Source organism: Phasianus colchicus, chromosome 5 (assembly GCF_987193195.1).
Source record: "Phasianus colchicus chromosome 5, bPhaCol1.hap1.1, whole genome shotgun sequence".
NCBI lineage: Eukaryota > Metazoa > Chordata > Aves > Galliformes > Phasianidae > Phasianus > Phasianus colchicus.
Genome location: NC_143440.1, coordinates 10,715,140 through 10,728,649, shown reverse-complemented (window position 1 = coordinate 10,728,649; position 13,510 = coordinate 10,715,140). Strand labels below are relative to the sequence as shown.

General features: G+C 40.4%; 1 protein-coding gene across 9 annotated transcripts in view; it reads right to left on the bottom strand.

The window, feature by feature from the left end:
- Positions 1-13,510, bottom strand: part of DENND2B (DENN domain containing 2B) — a 154,753-nt gene that overhangs the window by 63,844 nt on the left and 77,399 nt on the right. The window contains exon 1 of one of the 9 annotated variants that reach the window (XM_090140475.1): positions 12,510-12,641. The exons of 7 other annotated variants lie outside the window; for them this stretch is intronic. The gene's annotated coding sequence lies outside the window, so the exon portion shown is untranslated. Of the gene's footprint in view, positions 1-12,509; positions 12,642-13,510 lie in introns of those variants that run through there. One more of the 9 variants, XM_090140476.1, reaches the window with a different exon arrangement.

The window sequence follows — 13,510 nt, the reverse complement described above, 5'->3', positions numbered from 1 at the left end:
ATTATCACAAAAGGTACTTTTCTCTTTTTCAGAGTCCTGAGAAATCAAGTCTTTTTTGCACAGAAGTTACACTTTTTGGTGGCTTCTCTTCCTTCCTCATTTTGAAAAAAATAAACATACATTCTTACGGAAAAGACAGATCTCACGCCAAAGACGATGGCAAATACTTCACTAACAATTACTTAAAGCTCACTGAAAACTTTTCTTCATGTTAGGTCAGAAAGGGTTCATATCAGAATACATTCTTTTCATTTTGGTTCCCAGAAGTTCAATTTCCTGTCATTCTATGCAGCTTCAGACAGGTGTATTAAGATATCTCAAACGATCAAAAGCAGGTGACAGAGGATACGGCTTTGGCTGGTTGTCACAGCAGAGTTTGCAAAGAATTACCTAGAATTACCTTGGCCTACTGCAACTTAAATCAGCCTCATCAGACCTGGAGGGCTGCCATGATTCTTCATTTTTCACATCTGTCTTGTCTAGACCTCTTCAGTTTAACACCATGATTATCAAACATGTATTACTCTTAGCACTCCTCTAGCTTAGACTCAAGGTCCTTACATCTGTATGTCACATATTCCTGCCCTAGAGATGCACTGACATTTGCTTAGACAGTACAGGGATTTTGAAGTGGAAATGTATTTCACATATAAAGAGCACAGCTTCCATTGCATCCTTTGAAGTCACACTAGCTAAATCCACTGTTAGATTCTGCTAAGGGACCGGACAGACCCTGCAAAGAGGCTATGCAGAATTCCTCAGCACACGTTAACGCTTCTTCCCTTTGCAGCATGGGAAAATTGACAACCAAATTAATTAGGCTCTTTGAGATTTAAAAAACATTAGACTACAAATGATAATGTGTATTGACGACAGGAATAAAATACAAGCCAACAGGGGGCAAATTAGTAAGAAGACAGCAGAAGCAAGGAACATACCAATTTTCTCTCTGACTCTTTGTCACTGTAAGAAACATACTATATGTATTTCTGTCACTTTTCCATATCTGGGAAGCTGTGACCATCCCCAGTCACCTTTATGATGCAGACAGACATTTCCCTATCATTATTAATATTATTTTTTACTTACATTGTTGTTGATAGATGCCAATCAGACCAGAAGCTCAATCTGTGGATACCACAGAAATCATTTCTGCAATAGCTCTGCTACAAAGAGCATAAAATCTGGCAGAAAAAAATTCTGTACCTAAGAACACACAAATTCTTCAAGGAAATCTACAAAGGCTATTCTAAGATGCAGTTTATTAACCATTCCAGGATAACTCTTCATAAATGCAACACACTTATCCCTGTGCATGAAAACAACCTTGTGAAGGAGGTACCTTACTTCAACTCCATTTTACCTTTAGGGGTATGGAGCATAGCTTCTATTTATTGGATCCATGCTTCCCATTCTAGGCTCCTGTCTTATATGTGACTCACCAAGCAAATTTCTTTGCATGGTGAACAGGCTATCAAATTCTAAGTTGTCTTGTTTGTGATGAGGTGTTATAATTTGTTGTTTTGACAGTTATGGCTTTGTTTCTCTACTATGCAATTCTACTTAAAAGGCAATGAAAAAAAAATCAGGAATGTTTACAAATGTCTTATGCAGAATATCTGGACCCCCCAAAATAGCAAGCAGTGAACTCAAGGTCCCTGAAAGCATCCTGCTTCTCATGTGTGGACCAGACTCCTGGTCTCTGTTTGATGTTGTTCATCCAACAGCTTTAATCGAATACCACTGCTGTTCTCATTCAGAATATTTATATTCCTGATAGAAATAGGAAAACCATCTCTCTCTCATCTTTCCAGTTGTTTTCACTGTTGGAAAGAGGTTTGTTGATTCATCAGGAGATATGCAGGGGGGGAAAGTAAGGTTTGCATGACCTGCAGAAGTTGCAGTTGCACAATGTTTCTACTTATAAAATACAAGTCACTCTTCTAAATCCTAGGCTTCTAATGAAGTGGCGGCACTTCATGCTTGATCTTGAACCCCTGAAGGCAGTTAAACTCCCACTCACTTCCTCTGCACAAGTTTGGGAACGCAGAGCAAAAGGCCCTTTTAAGACATGCGTGTTGTCAAGTACTTTGGATACGATAGTTAACAGATTGTTTCACATCATGTTATCCTGTAAACTTCAGTCATTCAGGTAGAAGAAATAGGAATAATCCAACAAGAAAGAAAAGCAAAACCTTGTTTCTTTGGCCTCAGGCACGCTTTCGCTGAAGGACAGTGGCAAATAACAGGATCAAGAAAATAATTCCAAAAGCCAAACAACGGATAATAAAATGTTCCTTCCTTCAAGTAACCTACTTCTCTTAGAACAGTATTCTCTCAAGGGCAAAATAATTCCACAGTCTTTTAAATGGATACAATTGGACAGAAACAAATAACTTTTCATCGTTTGTAGACAGTTTGTTAAGCAAAATGCTTTTATTGAAGTTTCCTGCATACAGAATGATGTTGTATGGCATCTTACGAGTGTGTCATTACATACACTGTCAAAATATTGTGGATAAGCAGCATAACAAATAAATGCAGGTTTCTTAACTAGTTTGCTTGAGCAGAATCTTCCTCCAAGCAATGGTATTTGAGACTAACTGCATTTCACAAAACACACAGGAATGCATTGCTCCAATTCCCCAAGCAATACATGTATTCCTCCAGCATGCACCCTGAGATGAGCAGCTCTCCAACTGCTGGTCAGTCAGTAGGCACAGTGAATTGCCATCTCAACAGCAAACACCTGTCAACACAGCCCACCGTGACGTGTAAACAGGCCATGCACAAACCCTGAGCTACCTTCACAGCAGGAATCACTGCTGCACAGCAAAGGGAGCAGATGGAATCTGAGAGATTTCCATCCCTTCCAAGCATGCTTAGCTTTGCTGCTGTGAATTGTTCCACAGAATCGCACAATCACAGAATGGCCAGGGTTGGAAGGGACCTCAAGGATCATGAATCTCCAACCCCCCTGCCACATGCAGGGCCACCAACCTCCACATTTAATACAAGACCAGGCTGCCCAGGCCCCATCCAACCTGGCCTTGAACACTTCCAGGGACGGGGCATCCACAACCTCTCTGGGCAGCTGTTCCAGCACCTCACCACTCTCTCTGTAAAGAATTTCCCCCTGACATTCAACCTAAATCTTCCCTCCCTCAACTTAAAAACCATTTCCCCTTGTCCTGCTGTTATCTACCCTTTCAAAGAGTTGCTAAGAGTTCCGTAGCACTCGGAGCTCTAAATATATATGAGCTTAAAGTTCCAATTCAATCTCTTCAGTTTCTTCTTTCCCTCACTCAAACACAGAGAAAAAGTTGCTCTACAGGAACTGTGGTTCTCAAATAGAGATATATCTTCCAGTGTGTGTCTGGAAGATTATTTTCTCTAATAAGGGCTAGTATCACGTGCCATCTACTTTCATTAGTATGATGGACTACAGTGGAACTCTATCTTATTCACATCAAGAAAATCACTTGCTGCACTGCTTTGGGGTAATTTGCACCCTAACCATCACAAAACAGAAAATGAAAATGCTGAACTTATACTCTCTTTGTGACGTCCCTAAGCAAGGCTGACTTGAACTCAAAATATAGGTGGTGGAAAAGGGCTGGTTCTTGGGGCCATAAATCAAAATATAGGTGGTGGAAAAGGGCTGGTTCTTGGGGCCATAAATATCTGAGCCTTCCTGCCATATCTCACTCTAAAGTTGGGAAGTCACCAGTTTTAAACAGGACTCTTTTCTTGCCTGCACCGTGTGGATGTTAACTGTTGGCTGTGTGGAAAAGAGAGAGAATTTAATTCTTGGAGAAGATTCTGAAAGCAGGCAGCACAAAAGCAGTACCAAAAGCAGCAAGCCTGACCTTTCGATAGGGTTAAATTGGTGTACAGCTCCTGCCCCCTTCCATTGCCAAACATTAACTCTAGAAAAGGGAAGAAATGAGTGGCAAACACAGTGTAGGCTTTACAACTCCCATAACTTCATTAGCTAGCTTTTAACAAGAGGATGCTGCAAGAGCTGTGGCTATAAAGCTGCCTTTTTACTTCTTCTGGATGTAAGAGCAAGGTGAGTAAAAAGAAGTTGCATTTGTTAAGGATTTTGTTTCCATTATCCACAAGGTTTTATAAACACTAATAAAAATCTTGAGTTGCATTTCTGATGTGAGATTAAAAGTGACTGGAGGGTGGTTAAGTGACTTCCTCGAGGAAGTAATTCACACCATTCTAGCTCTCCTGAAGTGTCAGGAATGATTGCATTGATCATCCTTTTCTGAGGGCAGACAAGTCAGGAGAAGCTGCTCAGTGCTCCTTTAGTCCTGCAAATTCCACTGTGTTTAAACTAACAAAATACCAACAGTTTTTCACTCTCTCTATTCCAGGTAATTCCCTGTTCCAAAAAGGTCAATCCTTTGGGAGCCCATTTACTGAAGGATGAAAAAGGAATGTGTTGACAGAAAGATATTGGGTCTTTCCAGGCTCTTGTTGACGAGATCCCATCATTTCATAGAAACAGAAGTTTGGCAAGCTGAAAGTCACCCAGCACTGTTTTATATTCCTCAGGACTTTCTCCCCCTTTTGCTGGGAAGATGTTGCTTTGTTAGTACATTATTTAGCTTTTCTGCTTATCCCCAGTTTTCCTCAGGGCTTGCCATACTTTTAACAAGATAGCCTAACGCATATCAGAGCAATGCAAATAAAATCTGAATTAGCTGTAACTACATGCATGTTAGTTTGTGTATTTAGCATTTTTGGTTACCATATAAGAGAAGAAACTTCTCATTTCCATAACAAGCATTTAAAGAAATCTGAAACAAAAGCAACAGACGTTTCTCCGTGTGTGAAAAGCAAAACTCAACAACAACAACAAAAACACTTAATTTACCCAGTAATCGAGCTTCAGAGAATATTTCTCCAGAAAAATGTGAGCAAATCTATTTTTATTCAGTATAACATGACCACCACACACACACACACACACACACACACACAAAAAGGCAATTTTTAGTCAGCTGAATTCTGACTGCTCTCTGTACAGTCTCACACTGCTCCAAGGGCACTGTTGCCAGGACATCATTCAGCAAACAAACAGAAAAGCTCTGCTTTTAGAGACATATTTGTGAAAGCTCATGACAATAATCCATACATTCACACAAATAAGATATGGGAGAACTGCTACGGTATAAAAAGATGCCAGTCATGTCTCCGTAGGTGTAAAGCAGTAGAGTAACTCAAAGGCTAAAAAAACATCATGACTTTGAAGAAATGTTGAGGGACACTTGGCAAAAAATATATATATATTTCTTTCTCTGCATACAAGGTCTGAGAATAACTGGGAAGTCAGACTGGTCTAACTGGGTGCTAAGCACAAGGGGCAACACATCACAAACTTGTGGCGTGAAATGGCTTTGCTGATTAGCCAAGACAACCCAAGAGGAACACATATAATGATGATACTTTGAATTCTGACATTCTCTTTCCAAGGATAAATGACTGTCTAGGTTTGGGCAATTTCTCTGTATGCTGCACTAAAGACAAATCACATCTTTCTTCAGATTAATTCTACCAGGAGCAGAAAGGGATGTCAGGATGAGTATTACTGTTACTCCTTGTAACTGAGGGCCATGGGAACATTAAGACCAGCCAAAAGGGACCTCCTGGACTATTGAGTCTAAATAGATCCCATTTAGTTAAGCAGTAAGCCTTTCTGTTACAATATATTCTGTATGTTGGTATAGCATACACTCTATCGTAATTCTATGATAAGCAAACACTCCATGCCAGGCACATGGCCATTAGGTGGTTTTTGAACTGATTCAACGTGGTAATGAAGTAAGAAGTAGAACTTGTCTTTTCTTGCCCCTGGCTTGGAAAGGAAAGTGATGTAAGAAGCAGCTTAATAGCCACTCTTCTACCAGATCTCCTATTATTTTTGAGCTCTCACCAGGAGTACAGCTCAAAATCCCCAAAACCCTGCATAACAGATCATTTCCTCCTTTACTGCTGACTTAGGGAGTTTGAAAAACAAAACAAAACAAAACAAATTACATTCCAAACTTAACAGTGAATTTGCATAACAAGATTGTTTGCAAAAGGGTCAGTCTCATGAATGTGTTGCTCTTGTTAAAAAGAATCACAGCACTTAGAACAAAGCAATAAGATCTGCCAAAGTGTACGAAGATCCAGAGGTGCTTAAAGAAAGAATAAAAAATAGAGACAATTACTGAATGATGGCTGCTAGGACTGTGAATCAAACAAACAAACAAAAATATTAAGTGTTATGTGCTATTTCTAAATAGTATAGTTCCTGCCCTCTGAAGTACTCAGTTCAGAGGAGTGATGGTGGGCCATGCCAGCAAGAGAGCACTGTCCCACAGATAAATCCCTTCAAAGCTCTGAATCCTTATGGCTGGTTCCTAGAGAGAAGTGCACAGAAACTCAGCTGGCTGTAGCTGAGCTGTTTTTTTTATGGCTTACAAGCAATGTCTGATTTACTCCAGTGAATTTCAGGAGTCGTTCTGCCAAAGTAGATTACGTGAAGTGGCAAATATGCTCTACAATTGTACAAAAAAAAAAGTATAACACAAAAAATCTTCAAATAAATCAAAGTTGATGGGTCAGGTCCTAAATACTCAAATTACAGTGGATTTGTAAAGCAAAGACAGCAAGAAAATCTGACTGCGACAAATGACTGTAAGATAAAATGTGATCAATCAACAGCAGCAGTAGGTACGTGCCTTAGCCAAGAAATCCCTAAGGGTGAAGTAGATAACAGGAAAATGTGAAAATATCTAGAGTAAGAGGGCTAGATTCCCCACTGGTCTAAATTTATGGCAGTTTTCTGCACTGCTAAAATCAGGCACAGGCTGGTTTTTAGACTCTGCCATGTTTAAGTCTTTTTCACCCCCTTTGTTCAGATACTGCCCCAAACACAGGCAATCAGGCACAGAAGATTCACACATCTGCACTGTACCTTCCATCCCAATGATCAGAAGTTGCCTGCAGATGGAAATAAAAGCCTCAAAAGCAAGAACTGAAATGTCAGGGGCAGCCATTCTTTTTTTCCTAAAGAGGTTTAGTGCAGGTTTCCTAAGACTGGCCCTCATTTTCTCCTGAAAGTAATGAAAATGGATCAAAGTTGAGAATGAAAGCCTCCCTCATTGTTACTCTTCTCCTTTACCATGTTCTGAATAACAATATTTGCAACAGATATTTCCACTGTTATGTCATCACTTTTTCTGATTTTTCATGATGTTCTGGAGGCTGTTCAGAGCAATTTAGTCACACCTGCTTTCTTGCGATCTCAGCTTTTTTGTTAAAGTGTCAGGACAGCAAATGATAGCATTTTCTTAAATCAGGCAGAACACACAAGCTCTTATGCATCTATTTAAGAACCACCAGTCCTTGAAACTTGTTCTTTAACAGCATGTCTGAACATGACTGTTCCAACTCCCAGGGCATGTGGAAGCTCTCAGCTCTGCTTTTTCAAAGCACAGGTAATTTTTCAACTTTATCCGCTTTATCTGCTTCTTTATCTGGCTGGGAATCTCAAAACATTAAATGTTTTGGAACTCATTCTGTCAGAGCTTTGCAAGTCTTCCATGCTTACATGCACACACCTTGGGAAGAAATAAAAAATTGCTTTTATGAATTGTGGTGTTTAATTTTTGACATATCTGAGGCGGTTCTGGGTTTGGCAACTTCTAAATCTAGAATTCTGGTTTAGAAAAGCTGTTGTAAGATAGGGCCTGTTCTTTTTTGCTCTCACAAGACAGTAAACCATACAAGGTTATTCTATACTTCACTGAAATACTCTGTACCCAAAGGGAAAAGAACAGAATTATAAGCCAGAAAGCCATGAGTACTGGCTGCACACAAATCCAGAATACAGCCAAGCCTGCTTTCCCTGCCTTGCTTATGAATTAAATTTTAGGTCACCCAAAACATCATCAAATAGAGCTATGAATAAATATGTGGTAGGGACAGAGAAAAAGAAGGGAGATTAGGACTGCATCTGGTCTTTAACAACTTTTCTGTCTTGCCCACTCCAACAAATTGCTTTCAGAATAAACACAAAAATCTCTTATTTGCTTCTCCACAATGACATACTGTCCTTCCAGACTCACTGGTTTAGTTCTGATCCCCGATTTCTACTGCTGTATCATGCAATGTATCAGTCAACACGTGCCAAACTCCCCTTTGCTGGCTGTGTTACCTCTTTGTTAAGGTATTTCATCATTCCAAGGGGTAGAGATCTGAGTTTGGAAGCCCATTGGTGTCCAGGGAGACTTCCCTGTACAATTTGCTTTATTCAGTTTTCTGTTCTCATAAACAAGTCTAACAGACCGAGAAAGCATCCTTGAAAAACAGGTTATAAAACTGAAAGCCATTATCCATATGTCTGTTATGAAACAGACATTCCTAATTTCTGCCATCATTTCAACTATTAATATCACAATGCAGCAAGTCTGAGGCCTGAGACATCTGGACCCAGTGAGAAAATACTATGTGCCACAACAGGATAACACCAAATTGTTTTAATAGGTGTAAAAACGTCTGTGCTGCTTCTGGAGTTACTGCTCTTCATGTGAAATAAAATACAAACTATTAGAACCTAATCCAGCACATTGGAACCTCCTGAATTATCCCTATGAACACAGAACAACCTCGGTTTCAGCCCTGAGTGCAGTCTGGCTCAACAACCTTGTGAGACCACTCCTGGGTTGTGAAGGCATTTCAAATGTAACATAAAGGAAAAGAAGTAGTAACTCTGATTTTAAACTTTATCTAAAGAGTGCTCAGGCCTCTGAGGGGCCTCATATTGGCAATAGCTGGGGGCATCTTTTCATCATAACAACTGCAGCAACTCGGTTCAACTTTGTGCAAATTTCTGCATAGGCACAAAGCTGAAATAAGGGCACAGAATCAGCAAGCTCCAGGTTACATGACTGAGAAAGGACATTTTTCCTGACAAGGGCACATTTTATGTTTCTGTTGTAAAGATGAAGCAGCATAACAGCTTTCTGTATGATAATATATTACTCTTGCAATGGTAAGATCAGAGAAATACAGCCTGTTTCTCCATCTTGAGGTTAATTTTTTCTCAGTTTCTCCTTCCTCTATTGGAAGAGTACATTTCAACCTGCCCAGAGCTCCAAATGTCTGTATGCCTATAACTTTGACTGGTTTTTTCCAATGCAGTAAAGGGAATTACTACTTTCTTCCATTAACTGTCCAGTCAGTTTTGGGATCAAACCCAGAGTGTCCTCTCTCCTACCAATGCATTCATATTCACTGCAAGCCCTGAAGATGATCTAAACAGTTATCCTGGGTTTTTTGTTTTGTTTCATTTTTATTTTTTTAAAGAAAAGAGCCAACATTCATAACAGACTTCGTAGTGGGGAACAGCAACAGTATCCCTCAGAAATCACAACTTTTACGTAAGACCTTATAATTCTCTATAACTACCTGAAAGGAAGTTGTGGTGAGGTGGAGATTGGCATCTTCTCCCGTGTAACTAGCAATAGGACTAGAGGGAATGACCTCAAGTTGTGCCAGGAGAGGTGTTCAGGCTGGATACTAGGAAAAATTTCTTTTCCAAAAGAGTGGTGAGGCACTGAAATGGGGCTGCCCAGAGAGGTGGTGGAGTCACCATCCCTGCAGGTGTTCAGTAAATGTTTAGATGTTGTACTGAGGGACGTGGTTTAGTGGGGAAATATTGATGGTAGGTAGATGGTTGGATATGTGATCTTGGAGGTCTTTTCCAACCTTGATGTCTATAAACTGCAAGAACAAAATTAGAAGATATATTCAGCACTTGGAAAAGCAGAAAAGAGCAGAAGCAGATGGTGAGTGAGACATTGCTAGTGGTGGTCTGAAGTATGGGAGGAGGAAGGAAGAGCACTTGGTTCTTCTTCAAATACCAGAAGGAAGTGCTCAAGTGCAATTCAGCACTTCATACGTTCAGAAGAAATCTACTCAAAGTCTTCTTTTCCTCACAGCCATGTGAGGATACAACAAGAGTGACAAAAGAGCACAACAGGTAAAATAATAAAATACATATTAAGAATTGACCCTGTACATGTCACGAAGGGAACTAGCTTGTCTCCTGTTCAGAGGCTGCATTCAGCCTCTGGAGGAGGAGTGATGTGAGGCTTCAGAACCCTGGCCTTTCTTATCATCTTAGTTTTCCTCAGTGGCTCTGACCTCATGGAATGCAAAATAAATTCCAGCTATGACAGACAAACATGACCCTTGGTACATGCTACAGTGTGCATAGATTTGTGCACATTAAGTAAAATGGAATGCTTCTCTTGACTGTGAGAGGGAATTTTCTATCCATTTCAGTGATGGTATTCCTTCATTCAATTTCTTCAAATATTTGTGAACTGAGTTTGATTTTCTTATGTCAGCGCAAATCAAGAGCTACAAAGAGAAACTGCTAAAGATACAAACTGATACAAAACTCATTATTATGGGAAGACTTAATGCACTGACCCAAAACAAATGCATACATCTGAAAAAACAAAGTTTCAAGTCTAAATAACATTTGCACTGAAAATTAAATTACGTTTCTATATCTGACTTGTTGCTGTATCCTTTGTTCTATTTTCTTTTGTTAAATAAGCCAGGAAAACAAGGAAATATGTTGGGTATACCCATCACTGAGTGACATATGAAAGACTTTGCCAGAAAAGAGTGGTTGGGCTTCGTTGTTTTTTTAGCTGAGCACAATTTTGAAAAATACTTTGATCTATTTCTTCCCCAATCTGTTGGTAGATATACACACAAAAGGAAAGATTAAGAAAAAGAGCCAACCTATAATTTGCAATGCCTGTTGCTATTGTACTTATCTACATAACAGTCCAGTCAAGGCTAAATATAACTTCACCTTGGCCCTAATTCAGAACAATTTCACTGAATATCAACAGATGACAATCAGCTAGTGCTCAGTCACTGCTGCACAGCAATAGTCAAAACCATGAGCTAAAGGAAACTTTCCTAGAGATTCAGACATTAGCTTCTCTTTGCTTTGTTTACTGAGATTTCAGTACAAATCTCAACAGGAACAAACTTCCATCAGACAGAGACACTCATAATCACTCTTCGCTGTAATCAAGGGTAATACTAGCGTGTACATTACTCACCACACTGAAATGAGCCTCCCAGACCACATTTCATCACCACACCTAGAAGAGCAGTGGGATCTCAAGCTTTAATTTGGAGTCAGGATAATATCTGGGTGATTTGTATTCCCCTTATAAAGATTTTGTTCTCAGAAGACCTTGGCTTCATATAAAACTGTGGATTTTGCACTTCTGTTGGCCTATTTGCTTTTACAAGAAGCTGGACAATACTCTGTTATTTTTCATAACTTACAAGGGAATTTGCATATAGTCCTGAGGATGAAAATCATTTGCTACCACTGACATGCAACAGGAACATTACACAATAATAAAGAACTGCAAGGTTATTTAATACAAAACACATTAAGGTGACTTAGAGCAAGCAAGCACACAATTGTTCTCTCTCTCATTCTTTCCATCTGGGACGGAGCCAAAAAAAGTCTCATGTTCCTACAGGAAGATACAGAGATAGCATCAGGCAAAGCAGCAAGAAATGAAAATTATACGGAGCAAATGCAGCAAAACCAACACGTGTGTACAAAAGGAGAACAAAAAAGCAACTAGTAATATTTATAAGTCCATCACCAAAAGTATTTGCTCTCTTACAGGCTATGAAAATGAACAACAGACTCCCTGCTACCCAGTGGCTCTCAGCTCATGAATATTTGGAGCAACAAACTGAAGTCTACATTCTGACCTTAAGTTACTTCCCTCAGAGCCCTATAGACTTAAGCCCACGATACTGTTATTGTTTCTTGAAAAGCACAGATCCCTGTTATTTATTCAGTGGAAAACAATATCCAAGATGTCTTTTGCCCAGAAAATAAGTTCCTTACAGTGCAATGAGTAATAACTTAAGTAATAAAAAAAATCAGGCATAAAAGCCAACACACACAAGTGCTCCAGCTGCACTACAATTAACACTGGCAGAAGACATAGGTAAAAGTACTTCTTTGTGACTTAAAAAACACCTTTAACAGCTAAAGGGAAACGTGGATTCTCATCAGACTAGACAAGAAATGTGCATTTAGCTAGGCAGAGAAATTAGGTTCTGTCTGAGAGCACGAGAGGAAGGGGAGAAAGGGAAGAGATATAGTGCACAATCAGGTTTTAGCTCCACAGTGTCCTTTATCCTACAACAGAGCTGCAAATGTTGATATTAAAGACCTTCCTAGCACTATCTTTAGCAAGCAGAAAGCTGATGCTGAGTTCCTGCCTTTGAGCAGCCGTGTAACTACAAAACCAGGAGAGAGCTAAGGAATTCACTGCTACAGCGCTTTGCGCTCTCTCACTTCAGTTTTTGCTCACTTTCCCCCACACCTCTGGCAAGCATACAGCTGTCTCTCACTGTGGTCACTCAGCACTCCCAGCCAGACTTACTCAGAAGTTCTTCCCTCCGGGAAAGGTGCAGAATGCAAGGGAGGAATTCCACGTCCAGCCCTGTGCCTGCTCTGTCCTCTGTGCTTCCTGAGAGCTTGCTGCTCCGCTTCCCAGGCAGCGAATGACACACAGTCTGAGGACGTTTGTCAAACCTCTGTCCCTTTGTGTGCTTAAAGGGAGGAAACTGGCATTAATGTTTAACAAGACTAACACCAGCAAAGCCTTTCTCTGCTCTCTGACGTGCCGATTTTGAAAGGACAGGTGTGTGAGAAATCTGGCAAGCCGAACGTTTCCTTCTGGTTGCCTGCAGCTTGGGAAAAAAGCTCTGTTGTTTTGTTTTTATTCTGCTTTGGTTTGGAAGTTGCAGGGGCCAGTCATTTACAGTTTGTTTCTGAACCTTTAAGCTGCGGTGACCTGGCTGCCTGCTGCTAACAGAATAAGTGGAGCTGTACCAGGCACACCAAATCACATGCAGATAGACATGGCTAACAAGCCTGCCCGACCTGAAGACCACGTGGATGACACTGCTGTCCAGAAAGGAAAGGGAGAGGTTAAAAATCTACATGCAAATGCTTTCTTTCAAGTCTCTGCCAAAAGGACGCAGGCTATGTGCCATCTCCTCTATTTGCCTATGTTGACATAAAGTGGTTTTCTAAATCAGCAGCAAATCAAGGGGATAGAGGTTTCAGTTGAGAGCCATTTGATGGTTGTGCAGTTATTCAACTGTTGGCACTGCCAAGTCTTCCTCCAAGCCTTTGCTGCAGCCCCGAGGCACAGCTGCGTCCCTGGCAAGTGTTCCCTTGCACACACACAGGGCTGAGTCAGCTGCAATACCTCCTGCTGACAACAAGAAGCTTAACCAAACTACCCAAACCTGAACATTACTGATACCAGCTTATCCCAATCCACTGATGCGCCCCACAGTCCTGCTGCCAGTCAGCATCCACCAGAAAAGAAGAAAAAAAAAAAAGTCTGAGTCTTTGCTAGCAAGATTTTTATTA